The sequence below is a fragment of the Pinus tabuliformis genome, chromosome Q, assembly GCF_031772625.1.
Source record: "Pinus tabuliformis cultivar Carrire ecotype Pingquan chromosome Q, CPIR1, whole genome shotgun sequence".
Classification (NCBI taxonomy): Eukaryota; Viridiplantae; Streptophyta; class Pinopsida; order Pinales; family Pinaceae; genus Pinus; species Pinus tabuliformis.
The window spans coordinates 528,988,791-529,016,285 of NC_142296.1; the positions used below are offsets into that span (position 1 = coordinate 528,988,791).

General features: G+C 35.9%; 1 long non-coding RNA gene across 1 annotated transcript in view; it reads left to right on the forward strand.

Moving 5' to 3' along the window:
• LOC149220529 (uncharacterized) overlaps positions 1 to 26,875 on the forward strand; it is a 150,529-nt gene extending 123,654 nt beyond the window's left edge. The window contains exon 4 of the long non-coding RNA XR_016249622.1: positions 26,776 to 26,875. This is a non-coding gene — a long non-coding RNA (uncharacterized LOC149220529). The remainder of the gene's footprint in view (positions 1 to 26,775) is intronic.
• The last annotated feature ends 620 nt before the right edge of the window (positions 26,876 to 27,495 follow it).

Sequence of the window (27,495 nt, forward strand, 5' to 3'; positions counted from 1 at the left end):
TCCCATACTCAGATCAAAACTGACTAGAAAACTAACTAAACTGCTCTGATATAGGAATGATCTTGTAATACATCACAAGTATAGACATATGTAGACACAGTATGGGCACAACCATCTGTTTATGAATAGTCCACTGTATAATGAATAACAAAATTCCTCGCAGCCTGCATGGTGGAAACTAGATCTAGGGTCTTGATTTCTACTTCCCGAAATAGTACGATTCTATCCATGTGAATGAATGTGTCGAAGTCAAACATGGTAGAAACCACTTGATTACTAGTCAATGATGTAAATTGTTAACAAGTGTGAGAGAAACCACTAGTAATGTCAATGGCTCTCAAAGTACTCAGTACAATCCATGAAATGTGAATAGATGAGTTGATGTCGAACATGTCACGGAATCCTTTGATCAAAGTCAATGATGCAACCCGTCATCGAAGGCAAGAAACCTGCCATTGAGGCATGCAGATTCCAAGGTACTGATGATTTCTAGATCATATTTCTAGATAATGAGCTGAAGTCGATATAAAGTGATCCGTTGTAGGCAAGCCCACAAGACGAAATCATAGATCAAGTTTGAAGAAATATGTTTGCAAGGACTGACTCAGGGATGGTCAAGATGGATGACAGATATTTTGTAGATGAATGGTTTATTTGCACTAACCTCCTCAACACATAACGACACTGCAGATGGTTTGGTGACAATTGACCCAAATCTAATACCCAGAAACCAGCTGAAGACTTTCAATATGGTTTGATTAACTGTTAGGCAAATGATTTCCCAACCTAGGTGAACAAAAAGTGTCATGTTCAAGAGTGGTTAAAAGCTTTTATGGGACACAAAGTATAACAAATAGGTTCATTTTTCTCTCTTTTTTCTCTCTTTCCCCCACCATTTCTGGCAAGTACCTCTTTATTTTTGACAAGCTTGAGGAGGATAACATTTGCTTGGTTATAAGCTCATCCTTCGGATGAGTCCAACTTAGTTTAAAATTGGAACCCTAAGAAGGAGTGGTCCATTCTTGTTTGTAATTGAATAGGTCCTTTACTGTTAAATTTTAACGAGTCCAGAATAGGAGAAACTCGGCGTTTTTCAATTTTAGGGAGTCAGAAGAAAAACTTAAGAAAACTCCATGGTTGTCCTTTTTCGTAAATTTGTGTCTCCCAAGCCCGAAAAAGTATAAAATAATACTTGAGAGAACCGCTTGACCATTACAATCAAGGAGTACTTTTCATAATTAGTGTCTCTGATCCGAAAAGTAAAAAAGCGATCAATGACACGTCGTTTTATAACCAATATCGAATTTGAAACGACAAAAATCCGAAAATCTTTTCATGTTTATATGGTTAGAAAAGAGTTGTAAGTGGACCGTCTTTTTAATTCCATTTGAACGAGCTTAAAAAGAAAAACTCGGGAATCTTTTCATATTTTAGGAGTCAGAAAAGAGCTTAAAGATGACTCTAATGCTTTTTGTTGAAAATGATCAAATTTGCCTGGAAAATCCGATATTCTACACAAAAACTGAAACATTACTCATACCTGTTTAAAATAAATAAAAATGCATCAAAACGTTACCTCTTTAAAGTGAAAAATAAACAAATTAAAAATTCATTTATTAAAAGAATATTATAAAAAGGGCTTTTGTAAATTCATTATTACCATTTGACTTCAGAGTGAGAAAAAAGAGCTTTGGGTAAGAAACTTCCCGTGAAGATTGCGGAAAATCCGTCTACTGGAATCGAAAACCATCACCTCCAGGTAATCCACATCACTTTAATCTTGTATTTCAACCGTTTGAATTTTGTTTCTAGGTTTATATTTTGATTTTTATGCAAAATTTAGTTTTAAAGACCGCTCGCGGGGGTCCACAGGCGCAGCATGCGAATCCTGCGGACCTCGACTTTTTCCTACACAGGAAAAATCCAGGGGCCCGTAACTGCTACTTGGTCAAAGTGCAGACCCACGCACTATCCCTAACTGGAGAGTGCAGACCTCGCAACATAGGTTTTACAACTTCAATTTTTTCAATTTCCGCCCAGAAACTTTGAATTAAAATTTTCTAATCCGCCTTTTCTTTCAATGTAGGATATACACAATGCTTAGTTAGTGGGAACAGGAGCACGAAGATGTGGACCTTGCCGCAATTAATCATCAACCTTCAATAGATGCATTGAAGGCATGCGGGTTATTTAAATTCTAGGCCATACCTGGCATGAGGGCCCAAGTGGACTTTTTGCAGTGGCTGGTGGATAGATGGAATATACAGGACCAGTGTTTCATTATTGGTGGCCACCAGCTCGAAATGGAGCTAGAGGAAATTTACTTCTTGACTGGTTTGCCCAAGAGAGGTGAACATTTGACTCTATTCGGGACTAGGCCAGGTGGCCAGTCTGTCGATAGTCTTCGGCTAGAGTTTTGTAATGACCAAACCAAGGACAAAGGGATTGATATCAAAACCATCTCCCGTCCTGAACTCAAAGTGATTGCATTTACTGTCACCAGACTCTACAGAAGTGCAGCACTGCATGTAGCCACTGGATCCCAAATGCGAATGGCAGTAGACTACTATCGAGGCACCATCTTCAACTGGTGCGAAGCTGTGTTGGCTAATGTAAAAGGCCAACTAACTAGAGCAAAGAACGGACAACTAAAAAACTTTGGATATGGTTTCTTAGTTGTGAGCTTTGGTTTAGAAAGGGTCCCAACGTTGGTCCCACAGCATCTTTCCGTTGGAGCTAGACTTCCTCGAGAGCCCAATCTGATGCGTTGGGTTGCAGTTATGGCCTGTCATCCTAAGGAGGGTTCAGAGGTTGTTCAATTTCCTCCTGAGTATTTTCATTGGTTGGAGAACCAAGTTTTCGCGATTCAGGATTTTCCTTATGCTGGGATGGATTATCTTGGTGAGCAGTGGTTTCTTATCGTGATCATCACCAGTGATAGGATGATCGCCTTTTGTAGACTCATATGACATTTTTACTTTTTGTACTATCATTTTTGCCGATCATAAGGTGTTTTTCAACCTATGATCGAAGACGATGTATATTTGACACACTTCTATGCTATGTTATATCACCATTACTGGCTATCTTGTAAAACATGTTATGGAATGTTTTTAAATTTACTGGTTGATTATTGCAAATGTCTACTTAACATTCGAGAAGCAATTCCATCTGCTAATGTATTTAAATATTTTGGAATATGCTGATATTCAATATAATCAAATTCACATTCTAAGAGACGAACTCTAAAAAATAATCTCAACAACACTGGATTTCTAATGGCATAAACTCTATTAAGCTGCAATACAACGAGTTCAGAATCTAACCTCACAATCAAACTCCAAATCCCAAATGAGATGGATTCAGATAATAACTCAATCACTGAACTATACTCTGCAATGGTGTTCATTGTTTGACTGAGGCTTACCCCATGCATAGATACCAACTCAACAGAGGGTGAATAGATAACCCAAGCTGCAGAAGAAATGTTCCGTGTATTACGACAAGCACCATCAATGAAACCAATGTATGTTTGAAGAGACGTCCACATCTGCAATATCAAGAGGCAGGAATAATGACAAAAACACTCTCTAAACTAAGCGCACTTTTCTAATCTAAAACACACCAGCTAGAAAGAAACTAATCTAACTAAAATCTCCACACCTAGATTTAAGCATAATATCTCTTTAGATAAAGACCATTTATGGGCTTACCTAAAGAGACACCGTCAAAATCTACCATTTCATAGGCCCCTTTTGCCAGCTTTCGCTTAACAATAAAAGGACCATGCCACATAGGTACAAATTTTCCAGCCCCTAGCTTATCATTTGCTTGATCGTATAGTAAGACTAGGTCTCCTTCCGAAAAATTACGAGGTGTAACATTTCGATCATGTTTGGCATGAGTTTCGATTGCTAGTGCAGCATCACATCAATTCTCATCTAGCTGAGCTAAGTACAACAAATGTTTCTCCTCTTCGGAAGTGGCTGGGAGTAATTCTATGGCTATTTTCAATGACGGGATTTCGCATTCAATGGGTAACACAGCTTCCAAACCGTAAACTAGTTGAAAAGGAGTGAAACCAATTGATGTTTTTACTGAGGTTCGATATGCTCAAAGCGCTGAAAATAACATGTTATGCCAATTCGACCTATGAATACCAATGATTCATTGGATCATAATGACTAGAACTTTGTTGATGGCTTTAACCAAACCATTAGCCTGTGGGTAATATGGAGTAGAACTATCGTGATGCAGGCCAAGTTTCTCTGTTAGTTCAGTCATCATGATGTTTCAAAAATGACGCCCATGATCAGTGATAATCGCTTGTGGAACACCAAATCTAGCAATTATATGATTGAAAACAAAAATCGCAGCAGTTTTGCCGTCTACCGAAAATGTAGGCATCGCCTCTGCCCACTTGGTAAAATAATCTACTGCAAGGATGATATACGCATGCCCCCCGGCCGAGTGAGGGTTACATGTAATCAAGTCGATACCCAATTTTGAAAAAGGACCGATGGCAATTATAGGGTGGAGAGGAGCAGGTGGAGCATGCATCTTTTGATCAAAAATTTGACAATTATGGCATTTTTGGACCGCGTAAATACAATCTTTAAACAAAGACAGCCAGAAATAGCCAGCGCGCAATATCTTTTGGGCTGTGGCATACCCAGACATATGACCGCCACATGCTCTAGAGTGACAGTCATTTAAAACCTTTTCAGCTTCCTCACGAGTTAAACAACATTGGAAAACAGAGTCCGCCCCATGATGATAGAGTGTATCTCCAATGATTTTGTATTGTTGGGATTGGAAATGTATTTTCCGTCGCTGAGATCATGAAATCTCAAGCCGAAACGATTGGGTTTGGAGATAAACAATGATATCTCCATACCATGGATCAAGAGTGCTGATAAGAAACAAGGATTCGTCCGCAATGGGCTCTTCTACCACATTTTCAGTATCAGCACGCGGGAAGTCACACATTAGTTCCACAAAAAATAAAGATTTCTTTGACTTAGACTTTTCAAATTCCAAGTCAAATTCCTGCAGGATAACAATCCATTTGGAATACTTGCCACCTAGCAATTGTTTGGTCAAAATATAAATCATAGGGTTACAGTCAGAAATTATGGTAGTTTTGTGTAGTAAGATGTAATGACGAAATATTTGGACATCTTTAACAGCTGCCAAGGCAAATTTCTCCACATGTGAATATTTTAACTCAGTCGGATTCAAAGTTCAACTAAGTTAGTAAATCACATGTTCACTACCGAATTCATCTTCCTGAACTAACACCATTCCGATGGTGGAATGAGAGGCGGCGAGATACAAGAAGTAATCCTGGTTGTAGTTGGGAGGATGCAATAACAGTGCATGGGTCAACGGGTATTTAAGTGCATCAAAAGATTTGTCAGCTATCTCATCCCAAAAGAATGGAGTATTCTATTTCAACAACCTGGTAAAACCCTTTGTTATCTCGATGTAGTTAGGAATGAATCGACGTAAAAAGTTTGTTTTCCCTTGCAAACTTTGGAGTTGGCGAAGAGTCGAAGGAGGAGGCAATTTGACAATAGCTTCAACCTTCGAGGGATCAACACGAATGCTGGCTTTCGAAACAACAAATCCTAGTAAACGACCCGTTTCTATACATAAAAAACATTTGTGTGGATTCAACCTAATTCGATAATGCCTACATCTCATAAACATTGCTCATAAATGAGTGAGATGATCGGCTCTATGTAATGAATGGGTAGGTAAATCATCGAGATAAGGTTGCACAATGTGCTTGATGTCATGAAACGCGTAAGACATAGCTCTTTGAAAAGTTTCTCCAGTGTTTTTCAACCCAAAAGGTAATTTGCAATAAGCAAATGTCCCCCATGGAAAAATAAAAATCATTTTTGGTTGATCAGCAGGTAGAATGTTGATTTGATTGTAACCGGAAAAACCATCCATAAAGGAGAAAATTTCACTGCCGGCACAATCGTCAATGATTTGATCGATATAGGGAGTTGGGTAATTGTCTTTGGGACAAGCTCGATTAATGTCCCTATAATCGATACATATTCTTATCATTCCTTACTTTTTGTTAACAGGAACAATATTCGATACCCAATCCGTTAAGGGAATTGGATAAATGAAACTTGCATTAAGTAATTTTTCAACTTCTGCTTTAATAGCAACAACGTTTCGCGGGTGGATCTGACACAAACATTTTCGGACAGGTTTAGCATCCAGGTAAGTTTTGATTTCATGAACAACAATTGCTGGATCAATTCCTGGCATTTCTTCATATGACCAGGCAAACACGTCACGGAATTCTTGAAATAGGGCCTTATATGTTTGAAATTTATTTTCCATACAGGAGGCACCTATATGAATGTTTTCAACAATTCCCGGTTTAACTGAAATGTCAATAGGAACTGTTTGAGAAATATTTCCCAAATTTAACTTAGAATCAGGATTTTTCAATGGATTCCGTGGTTCCTTGACATAATCAGTAGTAAAAATAGATGAAAAATCATTTTCAAAATGATCAATCTCAGGTAAGAACGAAGACCTATGATGAAGATCTTCCCATGGTAAATCATCAACAGACAAAATTTCACGAATCTGCTCATCAGTATGAACAAGCTCGGAAAAAGTTGTTGAATCTGAGTTTGATGTTGAAAGTGATTTTCCATGGACCACATTCATTAGATCAATTTTGGTTGAAGAAGGGTTGGAAAATGACTATACAACCTAATACACAATTTCATAGGGACTCAAAGGCATAGCATCACCAAATGAATCCACCTCAGATTTGGAAGGTACAATCCAAGGATCACCATAAACAATAGTGTCTGATGAAATCATATGGATGGTTGTAGTAGAAGGTGATACATTAGGAGGAGGAAAGGAAAAAGTTCCTAGTAAACCAGAATATTTAACTAATCCTACCCCAACATCCTTATAAGGGATAGTTGTTTTGTCGACATGCTAGATACTTTCAGAAGAGGTTGGGTCGGATGAAAAGTATGTTAGCTAGTCTATAGTTACGATATTTCCATTATGGGGAAACTTTATAAGCCGAAAGACCGATGAAACAATAGCAGTCATAGCGTAAGACCAACTATGACCCAAGAGAAGGTTGTAATCTAGAGGGGCATCAACCACTTCCACATCTAGATTAATAGTTTTTCCTTCAACCCCTATAGTTAAATCCTGTAAAATGCCAAAAGGATGGAACCCAAGGCCATCAAAAGCCTTTAGAATCATCGGGGATTGATTAAGTGTAGGAGAACCAAGCGATCTCCAACACTGGATCGACATAATACACGTTGAAGCTCCCTCATCAATCACAGTCCTAAAGCAAGGTTTGTTTTTGACTAACACTGGAATCTAGAAAGCCATTTGATGAGGTAAGCGAGGTGTATTATTTTCTAAATCGAAGATTATAAGGTTCGAGTCCTGAATATCAACAGCTCCTATAGCCGACAATAGCAATTTATGCTGTGCTGGACATGATTGCAGCACCTCCAAAGCTGACATTGCTGAAGGGGAAATAGCTAAATCTTCAACAATGTTATAGTTCTGAGCAGCTCTCACATGTGGATTGAAAGCTGACTTTCGAAGTATACCTTTAGCAGGTGGTTTGATTACTAAGTCTGGGTTAGGTTTCTTGATCTGTAGCAGATCAGAACCAGGAGTTGAAGTTGATGGGTTCGAATTAGAAGATTCTACTTCCTTACCACCAACAGGACTTTTACTTCCATAATCTTGCGATCGTGTCACAATCCTAACATGGGACATCATCATTATGGGTTCTTCTGAGGCATTTGAGGGAGAACCGATCATCTTACTATCTTGACTAGGAAAAGGATCCTTCAAGGCAGCAGGCGTTTGAGAACCTTTGACGATTTTTGCAACCTCGGCGTGATGAGGGCAATCTCTTGTAAAATGCTCTTCATCAAAAATGAGACAGGGATAATGAGGTTTACATTTCTCGTCAGTAGATTTCGTTTTATCTGATTTCTCTTTCGAATTTTGTTTATTTTTCTTCTTCCCCTTCTTTTTACCGTCGGATTTTGATTTGCCCGTAGATGATTCTACGACATGAGTATCGACAGGAATTTCCGCGAAAGAGTCTCCTGTCGGGGAATCTGGTAAAGTTATGATAGGAGAAGAATTATTTGAATATTTCTTCTTACTTTTGGTGTTAACTGAACCAATCATACTGTCGGCGGCGTGAGACCCTGAAGGAGCTGCAGTTATTTGATTTTGTTTGGGAAGATCGGGGATTTTCTCGTGTAAAGTACCCGACTGCGTATAAACGAGGTCAAGGTACTGAGATTGAGCAATTACTTGCTCTTCAGTAACAACTCCTGTCTTAGTTACATCCTCAGTGATTTTAGGTAATAATGATTTAACAAACCATTCAGCTAAGATTTGATCCGGAATAAAAACTTTCACTAAACACCGTCGCTGCCTCCATTCATGAATATGATCTAAAATGTAAGTGGACATTGACTGTGTTAATGAATTTAATAATTCCGTGCCATTGTCATATTTGACAGGCAACTGAAAATGAGTTAAGAATGAAGTAGCTAGCTAACTAAAGTTATAAAAAGAGGCTCGTGGTAACTCAATGTACCACTTGGCCGCAAGAGACATAAATGAATTGAATCATATATAATGGAGTTAGATGCACACCAAAGGTGATAAGTCATCACATGGTTTGACGGATCCTCTCCTGTTTTACCTTCAAACTTTGGGATATCACTGGGCAACTTATTCGGCATTGGCGGCCAAAACGGAAGATAATTAATCAGATCGTTCATAAGGCGCAACAAATCAGGCAAGTCCAAAGTTGCAATGAACGGTAACTGACGATTAGGGTCTCAAAAACCCTAGGTCATAAGACTAGCCCTAGGAGGAGGATATCCAAGATAACTTGGAATTGGAATTGCATTTGGGATATTATATCCTCCTAGAAAACCAGGATTAACCATACCATACTAGGGTTGTTGAGGTTGCTAATAAGTATATCTAGGGTACGGTTGATACTGATAGACTGGGTTCTGCACAGCAGGACCAAATTGGTATTGTCCCTGGTACGGTTGATAAGTAAATTGAGGTTGACTTGTGACAATCTTACTTGGACCAGGTTGTGTTGTAGGCATCTGAATCGAAGTCTGAATTGTAGGTCCAGACTGAGGTAAAGATGCTTGAGGAGTTGATGCAGGAATAGTAGAAACTGGAGCTGCCGATACTCCAGAAGTAGGTGGGGTAGATTGAATAGATGCTGCAGTAGTTGCAGCAGTCGTTTGAGGCGGAGTTTGAGGCGAACTAGGCCCAGACTGATGAGCTACACCAGGTGCAGAGGTTTGAATAGTAGGTTGGACAGGTTGCTGGGTTGAACCAGAAACCAAAGGTTGTCCAGATTGAGATGACAACTGCACATTAGGTTGCAAGATCTGTTGAGATTGAGATGGATCCCACACCATGTTCATTTCGGGGTATGGACCCATAGAAGGTTGAGAATATTGAGGACCATAACCGGGTTGAGGGTAGGGTTGATAATTCAAATGTACATTTCCAACTCCTTGGACAAATGATTGACCTAAAGGTGGTTGGAAACCTTGAGTTGGGTACTGACCTTGAGGTTGATAACCTTGAGGCACGTACTGAAATTGGGGTTGACCTTGAGGCATATATTGATATTGGGGTTGACCTTGAGGTACATACTGAGTTTGGGGTTGACCTTGAGGAATGTACTGTCCCAAAGGTATGTACTGTACTTGAGGTTGCCCCCCAGGTGGTAACTGAGTACCTTGAGGTTCCCCCCAGGTGATAATTGAGTACCTTGAGGTTGCCCCCCAGGCGGTAACTGACTACCTTGAGGTTGCGGATTTGGAATGATACCTGACATCATAAGAATGTCTTCTACACTCAATGGTTTAGTTCCATTATTACCAGTTGATAACCCGTGTTCAATGGGTTGAGGAGATGCTCCTGAAAAAGTATCAGTAAGTGACTGATACCTAGAAGGAATAGAAGGACCGCCATATAAAAATGTTTCCGGAGATTGAGAAAACATGGATGACTATCTCGACATATTCAAAGGAGGATAATAACCTCTAGATGTTGGATGAAAAGGAATACGAGGTGGCGAAAAACTTAGACCCAGGTTTTCTAAAAGGTTGGTCAATGAAAGATACCAAGTGTCCCTCCTAGGTGGACTGTAAAAGATCGATTCACGCTCCCTAAGTTCTATAGTTGGTTGATTTTCAGGGATAGGTATACCTTCTTCCAGAGTAACGAGTTCTTCAATAGCAATAAGTCCAGAAGGAAGATTTTGGGTAATGATCCTTCCTACCCTAGGTGAACCAAGACCACTGGAAGTTGGAGAAGCAAATCCTGACGATGGAGTAGCAGCAGGTTCAGTTTCAAGCTCAGAAATTTCAGGTTCTTCAGCTAATTCACTAGTAGAAGAAAAACTACCAGTAACTTCAGAAAATGAAATTGGTTCAGAAATATACTCTGTTACTTGAACTTGATAATCAGGATGAACAACTAAAGAAGATTCTCTTTCTTCCGGTGACCCAACTCTACTGTCACTAGGAGTTACAAGAGCTCGTAGCCCTTCAAGTTGGCTTGGTGAATACTCAGGAGGTTGTCCCCGAAGTCTACGGGATTGTCTTGGTAATTCAGCCACGATTAAAAATTTTAATTACTTCACATGCAAACAAAGAAAAATCTCAATAAAACCACCTAAAGTCTCTAAAGAACCAAACATTTTGAATCACACGCCTAAAAAATCTAGGAGTTCAAACCACACACAAACAGTAACTTTCTGTACCGAAAACACTAGTTGGTGATGAAATCCAACGTCACAGAATTCAATACAGAAATGGCGGTTGGAACAGTTACCCTGACAACCTTCTTAATGAAACAGACTGGCACAAGTTTCTTCACTAAACCATCTCAAGTGAAGAGAACCCCCCGGAGAGTCTAAGTGAGTCTAGTTGACATCTGCTCCAAGTACAATGGGATCTTCCCTCCACCGTCACCTTAGGAAAGAATCCTATATATTATGGTCACTATGGTTACCAATAGAAACAAATATACCTGGGGGAATAGTCTATGATCTGATACACACGCAAGAGCAGAGTAACAAAGCTCAATCCCCTTGAAGGCTCCTTGACATAATCCAAGGTTTACCAACAAGTGACCCCAAGCTCCTCGACAATGGTTAATCTGAGGTTTACTGTTTTTAATACGTGTATATCTTCTATCGTTCCCAATGAGGAAGGATTGATTACCCCACTGGTTCAGATATGATCTCGTGCTTGACTCCTTTAAGAGGAGCTTCCCAGAGCATAGATGTAACAATTAGAATTTATCTCCTACCGCAAGATATAGCTACTTGTTTGTTTTAACTATCTTGGAGAGTTAATTACTCCCTACTCCAAGATACTAGCCTAAGCTATGTTGGTGATAAAGAGCCCTAGAAATAAAAAGATTGCTAGATAAATTTTACTTTAAGCGTTATTTTTATGGTTGTTTCTTAAGTCAAAAGGTGTGGAGATGAAACTTTATGGTGTGAAGACTCAACTGCAAAACACTAAAAATGCACCTAAGATGATAAACAATCCTTTTTCTTCAATGAATGTTTAGCTAAAGAAAGAGTTGAGAATGCAAATGCTTGAAAAACAAATCTTTCCTTAACATATAAATGAAAAGAAAAACTTTTTTGTCTTTTCCAGCATACTAAAAAACGAGACTACTAATTATGCTCACGAAAAACCCTTTTGCTTTTTTCACACTCAAACACTACAAAAGCAAATTCTTTCAAAAGAGATTTTAAAATTTCTAGAAAGCACTCAAAACTATGAAAAACTAATCTTGAGATCTACAACTTCTAAAAACCTAATTGAAGTAAAATCTTACCAAATTTCTTTTCGAGGATGTTTTACTTAGTTATTCAGCAAAATAAGGACTAATTCATTCATAATAACAAATTAATCAAAAAACACCCATCTTATGTTTTCTTTTTAAAAATGAAATTCAAAACTTTCAAAACAAGTTCTTTCAAAGCTTTTGCAAAGAGAAAACAAGATGTATTCCTCACCAAAGGCAGATTTTACAAATTGATCAGACTCATTAAGAAGACCACAAAGACCAGGGTAATCTGAGGTTTCGTAGGCTTCTAATCTCTGATTTACTATAAAGACCAAACGAAAATCAAACCAGGCACACAAAACTTCTAGAAAATCACCTAAAACCAAAATGCCAATGGAATTCACTAACAAGAAGTTTCTGACAAGACACATGCAGATCAGGGTAGAGGCTAAAAAACATAAACAAATCCTAAGCTTAATTGGATGAATAGATTTTAGGTTTTTCAAAATTTTGATAAGGTCTATAGGCCTCTGGTATAACTAGGTGCGGTACTGCTCTGTGTAGTAAAGCAACAGTCCGAGGATGTCCGCACTGTGTTACAAGCAGAACATGCGGTCCTCTTTCAAAAGTGTGAAAAACAAAAAACAATTCAGGATCTAAAAACTACCCCCACACACATCAAGCAAAACCAGAAACAGAGAAAAAGTTTCTCAAGTCAAAGTAAAAGTAAAGGAAAAAAACCAAAATTCAAGTCCCCAGTGGAGTCGCCATTTTGTCGGCCGGATAAATCGTTCTTGCGGACGAGACCGATCTCCCTAGTATCAACTGATATCTAGTGACAAGAAAAAAAAGCAAATCTACCTTTCTCGAAATATTGCGATTTATAAATAAAAACCAAGAGGTGTCTTTAGACCCTACCTTAAGTCCAATGCTAGTTTGTGGCAGCCATGCTTCGACTGTCTGAATGAGTTTCCTTTAAAGAGCCTGCAAACACAAACAAGCACACATCAAATAACACCTGCATAGCCAATATAATAAATCATATTCATCATGGTGATCAAGGAATCCATGAAATAAACCACAAGAGACAGCTTATAGAGAAAAATAAAGTTGATTGTATTAACTTTAAACAAAGAAGAACTTTACAACCTTGGTGCCTTGATGTTGTACAAGCTCCTCCCGGGGTCCAAGCAAGAATCTCCTCTACTTTGACAAGCTTCACACTCTTCCCAATGAGATCAAAAGGCATGTAATCTCTCCTCTCAAGCTCAATTAGGAAGTCTAAATTCCAACAACATTTACCCTCAAAAATATTCAGCTTTCAACCTCCCTAGTAACCAGCCCAATGCCTCATTTTATAGTGCAAAGGAAGGAAGTTACTAGGTCCACCTATGAAGGGATAGAATCCTCCTCCAAAGGGATAAGCTCCTCACATCAAGGGGTTAGCTCCTTTAGTTATGGGATGCATGAACATCAAAGGAGCTAACTTGCCACCTCAAGATTCCCTCTAGAAGCTTCCAGAAATAACCCAAAGTGAGTTTTTAAGAATGTACTTGCGCCTTTTTGAATTTTACAGGGGACCACACCCATTACACAGAAACAGAGCGGGCAGGTCCTCAGGGGACATGACCAGGGAGTGTGGGACCACAGGTAATGCTAATAGAAAGTGTGGAACCAGATTTTTAGACATTTTTAAGGACTTTCTCTCATTTTTCAAGGCTTGAAATGAAGAGCTGAGGTTTAAGACTTGCATAGGAGGAAAGTATGAGTGGTGATAGACTCACATTAACTGCAGAATGTCATGGTGACAATATTTTGTGCAACACTAAGGTAAGGAGAGAGGTTCTTCTTTAAAATATTAATTCCAGAATGCACCACTTCTAATTTCCCAATGTAATTCAAATCCCTAAGTGCCAAACTATGCAATGTAATATATGCATAGTTTGCTTGAAAACTATGAAAATGTAATCTACGCAAAATTTGCTTGAAAACTATGCAAATGTAATGTATGCACAATTTGCATTCATGTTATGAAAATGAGAATTCTAACTATGCAAATGTAATCTATGCAAGAGAATTATTCAAAACAAAAACAATATGATTCCAAATCAGTGAAAGAGCAACAAAACTATTTTCCTTCACCAATATAACTAAACAACCAATCAAGTGTAAGTCAATGAAATTGAGTGAATTTCCAAAGATCAAAAGTGATGACACTCAAAGGTGATTAACACTCAAGCACAATTCAACCCCCTCGGGTGACAAAATGATGTGTAACGGTTCCTACACCTGATCTCCTACACTATACACATGCAAAGATAGGTCTTTTTTTTCTATGAGTGTAGTTGTACATGGCTCCAACTTCTAGTGGACACTACAGACTCCTCCATGATTCTTCTTTGTAATCTACACACTAATCACTATATACAAATTTTTAATTGTGCGACTCCTCTTATTTTTTTCTTAACTCGACAACTAAAACAATATTTTGATTGTTGGGTTATGCCATGATTCCCCTCTGTCAATAATGACCCCACAACTTTGGACCATGAACTAGCCTCAATTCTCTACAAATTTATATCCTAGGCTTCTCCTTTGAAGTGACTCTGATACTACTTGCTAGTAATCAGATTTTGTACAAACATTTAAGATAGAGAAAAAAATACAAGAATAGATAATACACAAATATTTTATGTGGTAAAATGTTAATGATTTTTTAAGGAAACACCCACAGGCAAGGAAAGGATTTTTATTATCGGGAGAAAAATTACATTTAAGCTTACAACCTATTCAATCTCACACGCTTCATAAAAATGAACTAGACTTCATTACATTGGTTATGATAACTATAATTTGGATTATCATAACCAATGTAAATAAGTCTACTTCATTTTAATGAAGAACGTGAGATTAATAGAGGTGTGTGTGTGTGTACCCAATTTCTTCTGAAGACTTGATTGTTCAAAAATTATACTCTTTATGTCTCTACAGGCTCCCCTCTACATTTAAATCAATTTTTCTTCTTCTTTTCATGGTTAATAACCCATTAAGCGATATCACTTTTGATTATTGGTTTATGCCATGACTCTCCTTTGTCGACACTAACCCCACAACTTTGGATCATGAAATAGCCTCAATGATATGCAAATTGACCTCCTTGGCTTCTTCTTCAACGTGGTTCTAATACCACTTGTTAGTATTTAGTGTATGTACAAACATTTAAGATAGAGAAAAAAAATGACAAAAATGGATAATACATAGGGATTTTATGTGGTAAAATGCTAATGATTTGTCAAGGAAACACCCATGGGCAAAGAAAGGATTTTTATTATCGAGAGAAAATTTATAATTAGGCATACAACCTCCTTTATCTCACATGCTTCATAATAATGAAATAGACTTCATTACATTGGTTATGATAACTAGGATTATAATAACCAATTTAACAAAGTATAGTTCATTTTTATGAAGCATGTGAGATTGAAGAGGTGTGTGTGTGTGCACCCAATTTCTTATGAAGACTTGATTGCTGAGATACTATACTCTTTATGGATTTTCATGCTCCTCTTTTCATTTAACTTCACTAGTTTTCTTGTTTTCATGGTCAAAAACCCACTGAGCAGGATCAATTTTGATTGTTGGGTTATGCCATGATTCTCCTCTATTGGAAATGACCCCACAACTCTAGATCATGAACTAGCCTCAATGCTTTGCAAATTGACGTCCTTGGTTTCTCCTTTGATGTGGCTATGATACCACTTGTTATTGTTTAGAGTCTATATGAACATTTAAGATAGAGAAAAAAATGACAAGAATAGATAATACACAAATATGTTATGTGTTGAAATGCGAATGATTTGTCAAGGAAACACCCACGACCAAGGAAAGTATATTTATTATTGAGAGAAAATTTATAATTAGGCTTACAACCTCTTGAATCTCACATGCTTCATAAAAATGAAGTAGACTTCGTTACATCGGTTATGATAACTATAATTTGGTTTCATAAACCAATACCATTAGAATAATCATAATAGAAAGTTTACTTGAAAGTAAATTCATTTTTTGTACATTTCCTTTTAAATGATGTCATACTATAATATTAAAGAAGTCTTAGGGCTTAGCATAAATCTATATGTACATTTTGTATGTTGAAATGAATTTGTATATTCTTTTTTTAGTATAATTTGTTTTCTATTTTACAACTAATTTTATGACCAATATCAACTTGTCATGTAGTCTATTGTGACAGAAACTAGGCTACAGGTAATAATTCATCAATTGTTATGAGAAAAATATTTATATGGTTTGGACCTTGAATTCTACTTATCAATATGGCTATAAAGTATGATTGCATATGGAATATATATACATACATATTGTTCAACACTGACCAAAATAATAACCCCACCTTCACAAGTTGAGAAATTCAAAAGAGTAATCAGTCTATAAAGGTGAAGTGAATAGATAGCCTATAGACCTATTCATGTATTGTAGAGATAGAGGTTGGGCACCTGACTGTCTTCATTATGTTGAGATTGTTACAACAATCATAAATATAGGGGTACTTAATGATGATTGGGTTGCTTGAGCTCCCCATTGCATTTTTTTTTTGGTGAACCTACACATCAAGGCTATCATGTGAAAGTATTGCTAAAGACCTAAACCAAACTTCAAAAGCATATTTTTCTAACATATCCATTTTCTTTTATCTAGTAGACTAATGTGTTTCTCCACTCTATCTATTCAAAGGATAATTTCTGGTGGGGTCTCTTTTTTTTTTTTTAAGAGAAAGGTCTAGGATCAAGTTCATATTATAGTGGACTTCCTTGATTTGTTGAAGCTTCATCTCTCTAGTCTTGGAGAATACCTTATCTTTAACTGATTTTGTTGGGACAGCGTCCCATAAGGTCAATTTTGGGGCTAAAAGCCCAAGTTTTGGGGCAGAAAGCCCAAGTTTTTGTATGTAAAGTGTAAAGTCTCCACAATTTGTGGTCGCAGAGTGCATAGATGTAAATTGTCATAAAGGGTTTTACCCTTCTGTTTATGTAAGTTGTGTTGGCTTTAGAAGATCCACCCATGGTCCGTGGACCATGGGATTGTATAAAAAGGAGAGTCTTAGAAGAGTCTAAGGAAATTCAGTTCAGTTCAGTTATTGATGAATACGAATGTAATGGGTCATTAGCAGAAAGAGCGAAGAGTCGTAGAGTAGAAGAGAGGCTTTGCAGCTATGTGCACGGAGGCCTAGAGTAGAGTCTGCAACTGTGTGCGCAGACCCCTGCAACTGAGTGCGCAGGGTAGTTTGAGTCTGTAAGAAGATCTGAAGCATTAATAAAGAAGATTACCCTATAAATACTTGTGTTTGATCTATTTACTTCTGTTATGAATGAATGTGATTATGTTATGATGAATATTGGGTTTATGATTTAATGTTATATTGATGTGCGAATTTGTATGTTTTACATTGTTATATGAACACAAGTAATAATATCTACTTACGCGAAGAATATCTTAATGCACGTTAAAGATATCAGACACTTAAACTGATCTGGGTAATAACAGACTTAGGAGTAATTCAAGAGGCGCATAAGTGGTTGATTCGTCTGTTTAGGGTCTGTGAAAGACAGTCGTAGACCTTCGCGAAGGTATAGAGGCTAGCAAGAGGAAGTTATATCGATAAGCCTCGAGGGCTTATCGATTTGTGCAAAGGTAGATAAAGGGTACAAAACGACATCATAGCCATCTCTGGGTGCAGAAACTTGGTTCCAGCATCCCCCCATACTACTTCGAGTGAGACTTTAGTCCGCACTCCGCGGATTGATGCCAAAAGGGCCAGTAGTGTAGGGATTTTCTTGGTTAAAACTAACGTTAAACTTGGGTCAGGGCCCACTAAGCCAACACATTCTATTATTGTGTCACTTGTTTGTTCCTTGAATGTTTCTTAGTTGATTTCAGCCACATTTATTTCCAATAAATTCACCACCTCCTAATTTTATGAACCAACTTTTTCATTATACATATTTTCAACTTGAATTTCGTTGAAGTGTGCCTTGCTAATGTGCCTAGAATTGGAAAGCTTCTCAAAATTATAGGCAAAGGCCAAAAACTTACATTTACAACATCTAAGGAAAATTCTTGTCTGTAAGAGAGACCTCTACTTTTCATTATGTTACCCAAGAAAAAGAGGGAGAAAATTAGAGTGGATATAGGAAAAATAGAGGGATTGGTAGATAGAGAAAACATTGAAGCAATAACGGACATGCTTAGAAGTAGAATAGGAGGGGTGAACTTGGGATGTGGAAGAATTGATGGAATAGATACCTAGGAATGCTGATGAGATTTTGACCAAATAAAGTTTGTCACATGGTAAAAGGCCAAGTGAGGGGTGAACTCGAGATGAGGAAGAATTGATGGAATAGATAACTCAGAATGATGGTGATATCTTAACCAAATAAAGATTCTGAGAAAGAAAGTAACCAAGGAAGCATTGCACTATGCACTAGACAAAGGGAAAAGGAAAATATAGATAGATATAAAGTTGATGGAATTCGTAATGCACATAGAGTATGAAATTAAAACCAGTATAGATTCATCTTAACACACACACACACAGATACACCATGTGTAAGATTTCATTTTTTAAATCGCATTTTTCAATGGCTAAATGGATATAATGCTTTGAAAATCTCATTGGGTACTTTGATTGCATAGACTACACAACTTAGACTTGCAATTTAAAAAAAAAAATTGTTGGATTTTAGACAAAATTGACAAAAAAATATATCTGGAAAAAGGGCCAAAATGTAGAATAGAGAGGTTACAAGTTTTAGCCATAAGATTTTTTTTTTATATTTCTTTATATAAAATCTATGTAGGTTTTTTTTTTTAATTATTGCACGAAGAGACCTCTAGAACCTAGTATGGAGAAGATTTATAGTGCCCTTAAAATGATGTGTTAAATCAAATAATAATAATAATAAAACCTAATGTTAATTCATTTAAAAAAGAAATAGCAGTTATAAATTGATTCAATTGAATTTGTTACATTTTGTTAGATTATAAAAATCATAATGTGCATATCACATTAAATAGATTTAAAATAATAAATCATGTTAGTAACCATTACTCTCTCTCTCTCTCTATGTGTGTGTGTGTGTGTGTGTGTAGTCTATCTGTACTACATTTTGAAGGGTTTTTTGACATATTTTGTAGCCTAATTTGCTTATAATCTGACAATGATTTCTTATAATCACAAGTTTTATCTATAAAATCTCCACAGTCTAAGTGCCCTAGGGTTTTTTAGGGTGCTAAATCCATATATGCAGTCAAAAACCGATTTTAAACAAAAAAAATTAAGATATGGCTAGATAGAATTTCAATAGATTCCAGCCAAAAACTCCAAAATATAGCATATATTTTATTTATAGTCAAAATAAAATACATTGAGAGTGAATGTTGGAACATTCTTATGACACTCTGGCCTCAATAATGTTTGGTCAAAATACCTAGAAATATGCATATACATCATTTACATTGATACAAAAAAATTGTGTATAAGCTCAAAATACAATTGAATGTATCTTCTATTTCCTCATATACAAAATTTGATCATGTCTATCCATGTAAAAATAGAAAACTCTAAAGAGCCATGCTAGAGAAACAAAAAAATATGATCCATGGTATCCTACAGAGTCAATCATCCTTGAACTAGAAGCATGTTTCTTATAGAGTTCATCAAAACCATAATAGCTTTGGCAAATAAGAAAGATATAGACATTTCAATATAGTTTATCCAAAATTGACATTGCAGGAAATGTATGACTTGTTGAGGAAAACTGATGTGCTAGTTACGCCTAAGGGCATAGCTAGTAAAACTGGATGGTTCCTTATTTTTTCTCTTGGATTTCCCACTCTCCTTCATCTAATGCCAATCCTCTCTTCAAAAGCTGATCAACTGTTTGGTTATGTTCCTTGCAAATATGTGTGAAAGATATGTGAGAAAAGGACCTTGTTTTTTGAATAACATTTTGGTAGAGCAAAAGGAGCATGTAATTTTTGAGCCTATAAGTTCCTTGCATCCATTTTATAACAACCAAAGAATCTCCATATATATTGATCTTAGGAAGATGTAGATAAGAAGTTAACTACAATAATAACTTGACAGAAAACAACTCAGCATAATTGTTTGCTGCATGTTCAATGTTGCAAGAAAATGAGAAGAAATGTGAGTATGTCAAATGAATGGTGCCTCCCATTCCTCCCATAGATGCAGTTATTGTAGATGCCCCATCAAAAAAGTCTCATGGTTTGTCTTTCAATATTTCCATTTCTATGCTATTTCTATTTTGAGGGGTAGAGGGAGGCAGTGAAATGGATGATAGTAAAGCAAGATAGTTTACAGCTACATGATGAAATATTGACGCTGATTTTCAAACATGGGGTTACTTCTCTTTAGCAAAATACCCCAACAAACAAGCATTGGGAGTGAAAAAATATTTTTTGGATGTTTTCTTCTCAACCAATCTTGAGGCATTCATCCACTAAGACCTTGTTCCATAATGGGATGTTTCCAAGAGACTTTTTTACTTCTTCCCAAACTATAATATTAAAAGAGTATATTATGAATAAATGGGGGATATCTTCAACATTTTCTAAGCATAGGGAGCATTTGTTAGGCTCGCAGAAGTATCATTTTTGAAGTATCTCCCAAGCTGGTGCTTTTTTTAAGAGGATCCACATAAATAAATTTTTTTCATGGGCATGAATGTTTCCATATATTTTGTACCCACGAGGGAGGATGGACATTTGGTTGATGAGTCGATGAGAGATCACGATATTTTGGATTATGTATGCCTGGGGGAGGGAAGGACCAAACTAAGGCGTCCTCTTTTGGCGAAAGAGAAACAAGGTTGTGATAGAGGGCTTCAATGTACCTATTTCATTCATTGGTCGTGTCTCCTTCCAAGTGAAATTATGTTTCCCTTTTCCACTCTCGCAGGATCATCACACCCATATGAACAAATTCCTGATGTAATTGAAAAATGCCATGAGTGTGTTGAACTTGTATGAATTGCTCAGAAATCTTATGAGAGTCCCCATTACCTATCCATGAGTCTTTCCCAACCAAAATTTTTGTGTCATCCCCCACCTTCCATTAAAGGCCATGGAGAATGAAAGAAGATATGTTTTTTTTTTTTTTTTTATAGCTTTCTAGAGAAAATATTTTGAAGACGAAGATCTTCTTGGAGATTTGAACTAAGTCAATATTAAAGTGGGATAGATATATTTCTTGTTCATAATTTGAACCCAAATCCCAAAGCCTTGAATGAGTTTCCAAACATCCATTGCAGAGAGCACCTTTGAGAACCAATTGATATATTTTAATCCCCAACCTTTAAGTTGCTTTAGGGGAGAAATAGAGGACTATGTCGTAAGGGAAAAAGGGTAGCAATCGTGTTCCCCTACCTAGAGATATATTAACGATATTTACTTGATTTTGTGTAAGGTACCCAAAGGAACTCATGCAAGGGATGCCCATTAAGCAAGAATAGCCTCTATCACTACTTTACAAAATATCAACCTGCCAACTCTTGACAACCATCTATTACACCAATGCCTAATTCTGAGTTCAATATTAGCTATGAGCTAGGCCCAATCCCGATTCTTGTAGCTAATAGGATCTATAAATAATCCCATATATTCTAAAGGTTCCCCTAAAGGTGACAAAGAGGATTCCGGAGATATATCATTATCCTTAGGCATATGGGAATTCCCGATCAAGGAGGTTTTTGCATGGTTGATGATCATGCATGTGGCCATATAGAATAAATCCATAATATGATTTAAGGCAAGGATACTACTAACATCCATCAATATAAAGAGGATGATATAATCCATGAAAATAAGGTGAGAAATCGAGCAATCCTAGGAGATCTCAATGCATTTTATAAGGTGTCATCATTTTACATCAATGATGGCTCAACTGAGGGCTTCGACTACCAACAAGAAGATGAGAGAGGACGTGGGGAATCCTTGTATAAGCCCTCTCTGGGGGTTTAAGATGGGGAATCCAATCCATTAATGAAAAGGGCCATTGATATGTGGTAATACGACTATAGATATAAGATACAAAAAGAGGGTTGAAACCCAAATGTAGAAGAAATAGTCTAATGAAAATCCAACCCTATCAAAGGCCTCAAATAAATCCATCTTGTATATAATAACATTTTGCTTCTTAGTATAAATAGAATGAAGGCCCTCCTATGCTAACCCAATAGCTTCATGAATTTTCCTATCCTTCTGAAAACTAAACTATTCTAATGATATTTGATTTGATAGGGTGAGTTTAATGCGAATGACAATGATTTTTCAGATAATCTTGTAGATAGAGTTACAAAGAGAAATAGGTTGGAACTGATCAAAGGAACTAATTTTATAAGATTTGGGGATGAGGGAAATGAATGTGGAATTGAAAGGGGTGAGGATTTTCCTTTGTTGTCTAAAATATTCCACAGCCTATAGCAGATCATCTACAATAAAATCGTAGCTGGCCAAATAGAATTATATATATACATAGACACACACACACACATTTTTAAAAATAAGTTAATATTTTTTAATTTTTGAAACTTCCATAAATTAGAGATAGCTTATTTGAATATTTCCCTTGGGACAATTTCCTTGCATTAATATTCATTAAATACGAAGAAGGCTTCCTTGCACTAATACTTGTTGACCATGATCAGATATGCCTTGCACTAGGTCTTCTAACCACAATATGAGCACTTTGAAAGTAGTTCTTATATATCGAAAAACAAAAGTTCACTTTATTCTTATATACAAAAAAAAAAAAAAAAATCACTACACGCTTCTTCCTTATACTAATTGATATTTATAAGATCTCATTCTCATAATTAAGTTAATGAATGCCTTTTAAGAGAGCAATGATATTGTTGATAATGTCTCTCAACTATCTTGTGTTCTTCTTAGTATAAAACAATGAACATCTAAAAAATTATTAAAATGTGATATTTGATGCTAATTAAGAAAAAAATTAATCGAATAAAATATGTGCATAAAATATAGAAAACAAGTTTTCTAATAGGTTTAACCTTCCAAATCCCCTATTCATTATGTCTCATTGCAAGCTTTATTACTTAGTACCCTCAAGTCACACTTTGTGTGTTATTACCTTCAAGTCATACTTTGGAATTGATTATACTCTCAGGCTTGAAGTTGTTCTCACATTTTCTAAATCATGTACAACTTTGGTATTCAAGAGTCCTTAATACACTACATTGTGCATTTTTTCTTTATTTGATGGTTACATGTTAAGTCATGAGGTTGTATTTATGGGAGGTGCCAACATGATGAGAACTAATGAGAACTAATAATAAATGAGCACGTTTGATCTAAAATGCATCTTTACATTTGAGCGTATTATTAATTTTTACAAATAAAACAAGCAATCAACTCTAAAAGACAAGGCATTCATGTGAATAGGTAAAACAAGAAGCATTAGCTTTATGTATGACATATTTAAAGTATAGCCCCATTGGTTAGCTCAATTGGTCGAGTTCTCATTGCTAAGTATCTCACCGATTGGGAGGTCACATGGTCAATTATATTTGACGCCCTTGGGGTTAGGCCCTCCTAGTTTGGTTGGCTTGATTTGATTCCCTTTGGGGTTGATTTGCTTAGATTTTCCCATAGATGTAACAGCCACCCAGTGTCTGTGAACCACCATAATAAAGAAAAATGACACCCCTCAAGTCACTAGAAAATAGAAGATAAGATAAGATGATATTATTAATGCCAATGAATGACCAAAATAAGTAGGTAAATGAGACTAAAAAGTGGATTCAAGAGTAGTACTTAACCAAAGTGTGAAAGAAACACTTGTTGCTATTTTATAAAATAAAAATAAAATAAAGAAAACACTAAGACAAAAATAACATGAGGGAAAAATTAAACAAAACAATGACAAGTAGAGAAAATGTTAAGGTGGGATGGAGATAGGGTCCAAGGTCACCTAAGTAGAGAAAGAAGAAGTATCCTTGATAGAGCCATCAATCACCATGAAGGGGGTCAATATCTAAGAGCATATTTTAAAGACAGGGTCAATATCTAAGAGCATATTTTAAAGAGAAACTCATTGAGAGACTTCGGTTGTGGAATCATGGGAGGAGCTTTGTCACTCTAACATCCAAGGTCAAGGGGAGAATCTTTAAATAAAGCACTAGTAGCTTAGAGAACTTTTGAGGATTGTATTTTGTATAGAAAAACTTGGTTCTAGGCTCTCATAGTGCTAACATGTTTGGAAGTGTGGTAGTGTCTTATTGAAGTCTATAACAAAAGCTCATTAGAGGTTTCAACAAGGTCAGTTGATTTGTCACGATGATCTAAGTAACCATTTTCTTATTAATACGATATAAAAGTGATACGTGCCTAAATATATTTGATTCAAATTATTAATTAATATAAATTAGGTTTCAACAAAGTCGTCATAATGATTGAAGTAACCACATTCTTATTAATAAATATATTAACTTAACATGATATAAGAGTGATATGTGCCTAAATATTAACATGTCATAAGAGTGATCCGTCAAATTGTGAGGGGACGAACGGAATTCAAATTATAACCTGGAGGATGGTCGGCAAAAAGGAGGGAAAAGCAATATCTCTCGAAAGATACGTTAACTAAGCTATGGTTCAAAGAAAAATAACCGTTAACATTGAAAATATGGTTCAAAGAAAAGTAGCCGTTAGGATTGAAAATATTATATATATCGCCAGAAGCTTTATGTTCACATTCGCCTGTGTAAAGTCTGTGTAAAGTGAAAGTACTTCCTATGTCTCTATGTGTGGGTCTCTGTATAATTGTCTCTGTGGTATGTATTTGTTTGTTAGTCTAACAGAGGAGTTTGAATCTACATCAGCAAAAAAAGGGAATTCAAATCCATTCATCCAATAATCCTTTGATTCAATGATTGAATTGCAATGCAGGAATTCTTCTCCAGGTATCAACTATTTTGTAACCTCAGAACCCTCTTCTGTAAATTCTTGGTGGAATGAAATACCATACTCTGACTATGAGAAGTTAAGATGGCGTTATTGGTTTTTTTCTATTTTTTTTTTCAATAACAGTATTTATCTTTATGACTTCTTTTGTTTTACAGGGTTTATGTTTAATATTTCCTTGCAACGTTTTGCTAAAAGCAAAATATGTATGAAACAATGAGTAGTTAGGATATTTCTAAACAGATTATGAAGTTTCATCGTGGTATTTGGTTTTTAATTGATTAATGTCAAATATTTGTTTAAGACTCCTGTCCATGATCTGCATTCTTCAAGCAATGATTCTTGAAAAGAAGGAAGCCACAGAAATAGAGGATCCCCATCACAGGTATGCCCTGTTTCCTCTTTATGCTAATTCAACTTAATGAGATTAGCCTGGTTATATAGGTTCTTTTATTTATATATTATTTTATTAATAAGTTTTTTACATTAATTATTATTAACATTGTTCTACTTTCAACGTGGCTAGATGGCTTTACCAGAATCGTCATCATAGATATGCTCTGTTTCGTTTCTATGGTATTTCAAGTTATTGAGATTAGTCTGCTTATATATGTTTTTCTCTCAATATAGCTTTATATTTTAGTATTATTATCGTCCATCCATATGCTAATTCAACTTATTGATATTAATAGTCTGGTTTTATAATTGTGATTATAATTGTAATTATAATTTACATTGTACTTCTCTCGACATAGCTGAATGGCCTTACCCGAATTCCCATTAGAGGTATGCCCTGTTTGTTATTATGCTAATTTAACTTAATTTAACTTAATGAGATATACATGGTTTTTTTAACATACTTGGATGAATTATTAGTAAATTTTGGGGCTCTATTTTATGTGGCATTTGAACCTTGGATCTCTCAGTTTATACAAATTTCACATTATTTCGATCTCTCAGTTTATACAAATTTCACATTATTTCGATCACCAATTGAGCTGTCTCAAAACACATAAACCTCATATTAAATCATTCTTTCGAACAAAATTGAGGTTTCTCAATTATCAGGAAAATGTGGAATGTGTTTTGGCTGGTTCTGTTTTTTTGAATATTGAAAGCTTTGGCATACTACATCTCTTCCTCTAATACTCTTATGTCTACTAGAAAGTGAAAAGCTATTAGAGTTTTACACATTACATACTATTCTAGCGGTTCATATTTCATACTCAAAGATTTAACAACATTCTAATTATGTCGTTGAGCTATTAGAGTTTTACACATTCGATACTATTCTAGCGTTTATATTTTCATACTCAAAGATTTAACAACATTCTAATTATGCCCTTGTGTAGTTTACACAATTGCAACGTCCTTGAATTCCTTTGTTTCTCTGAATTGAGGTAAACAAAGCAGCCAACAACACCATATTGTCTACTATAGTGATTGGACCCATAAGGTTCTTCAATTAACCTTCAAGTGTATAACAGTCTTCAAATCCTTTTCTTCTTTGAGTTAGTTAAACAAGATCATTCCATTGTTCCTCTCTCTAAACAGAGCAGCCAGCAGCACCATATTGTGTAATACAGTGATTGGATCACTAGTGCTATTAAAACTACCTTGAGCTGGGTAATAAATATCTTTGTAGTTTCAGGAAGAATACATGTATTATCCAAATCTATTTCTATTCATGTTCCACCTTTAGCTAAAAATATTATTTTTTAATCCATTTACTTTTTGATCGAATAGAGATTTCATTAACAGAGCTGAAATTAATTTGTTGTTAGTTGACCAGATTCAATGCCCAAAACATCGAATAGAGATTTCATTAACAGAGCTGAAATTAATTTGTTGTTAGTTGACCAGATTCAATGCCCAAAACATGTGGTTGTTGAGGGAAAACCAATTAAATGGTCTTTTTAGACTTCGTTTTATGGTTTGTACTCTTCAGTGGTGATTCTAACCATTAACAATTGGCTCTAATAAGCTGTTGCCAGATCTAGTTTTATAATTTAATATATGTATGCTTGAGTGTCATCAATTCATGATGAGTAGTGATATCTTGATAACATCCTGAAATATTTGTTTGAGTATAAAAATGTTTAGCAGAGCATTACTGGCGAGAAGAAGAGAATTCTTCCTCTTTAGTTTTATTGGGAAGAATGATATTTACTGGAGAGGACTTATGTACAAGCATTTATCAATTGGATGGACTTACTTAATATAACGGGTATGCCCTAATTTCTATTGTAGCTGAATATCATATCAATTAATAGTCTTCCTTTGTCAAGGTCAATCAGTCATAATCCTTATAAATTATTTTTTAAGAAATATTATATACATACCAAAATCATAATCATTTTTTCATGAATCTTTGTTATATTTTTTTTTTATCCTGGCAATGTCACAACTTGAAATGGAATAAAAGTTATAGATGTATTCTTTTAAAGTTCATAACTCTTTTTGAGATTTAAAAGCATTTTTTATCTCTTTGTATAGGTTGTGATTTGCGGAAATTAATTTATTTGTTACTTGACTGGAAAAACATCCTCTGATCATCTTTTAATTTGTGGAGTTAGGAAATAT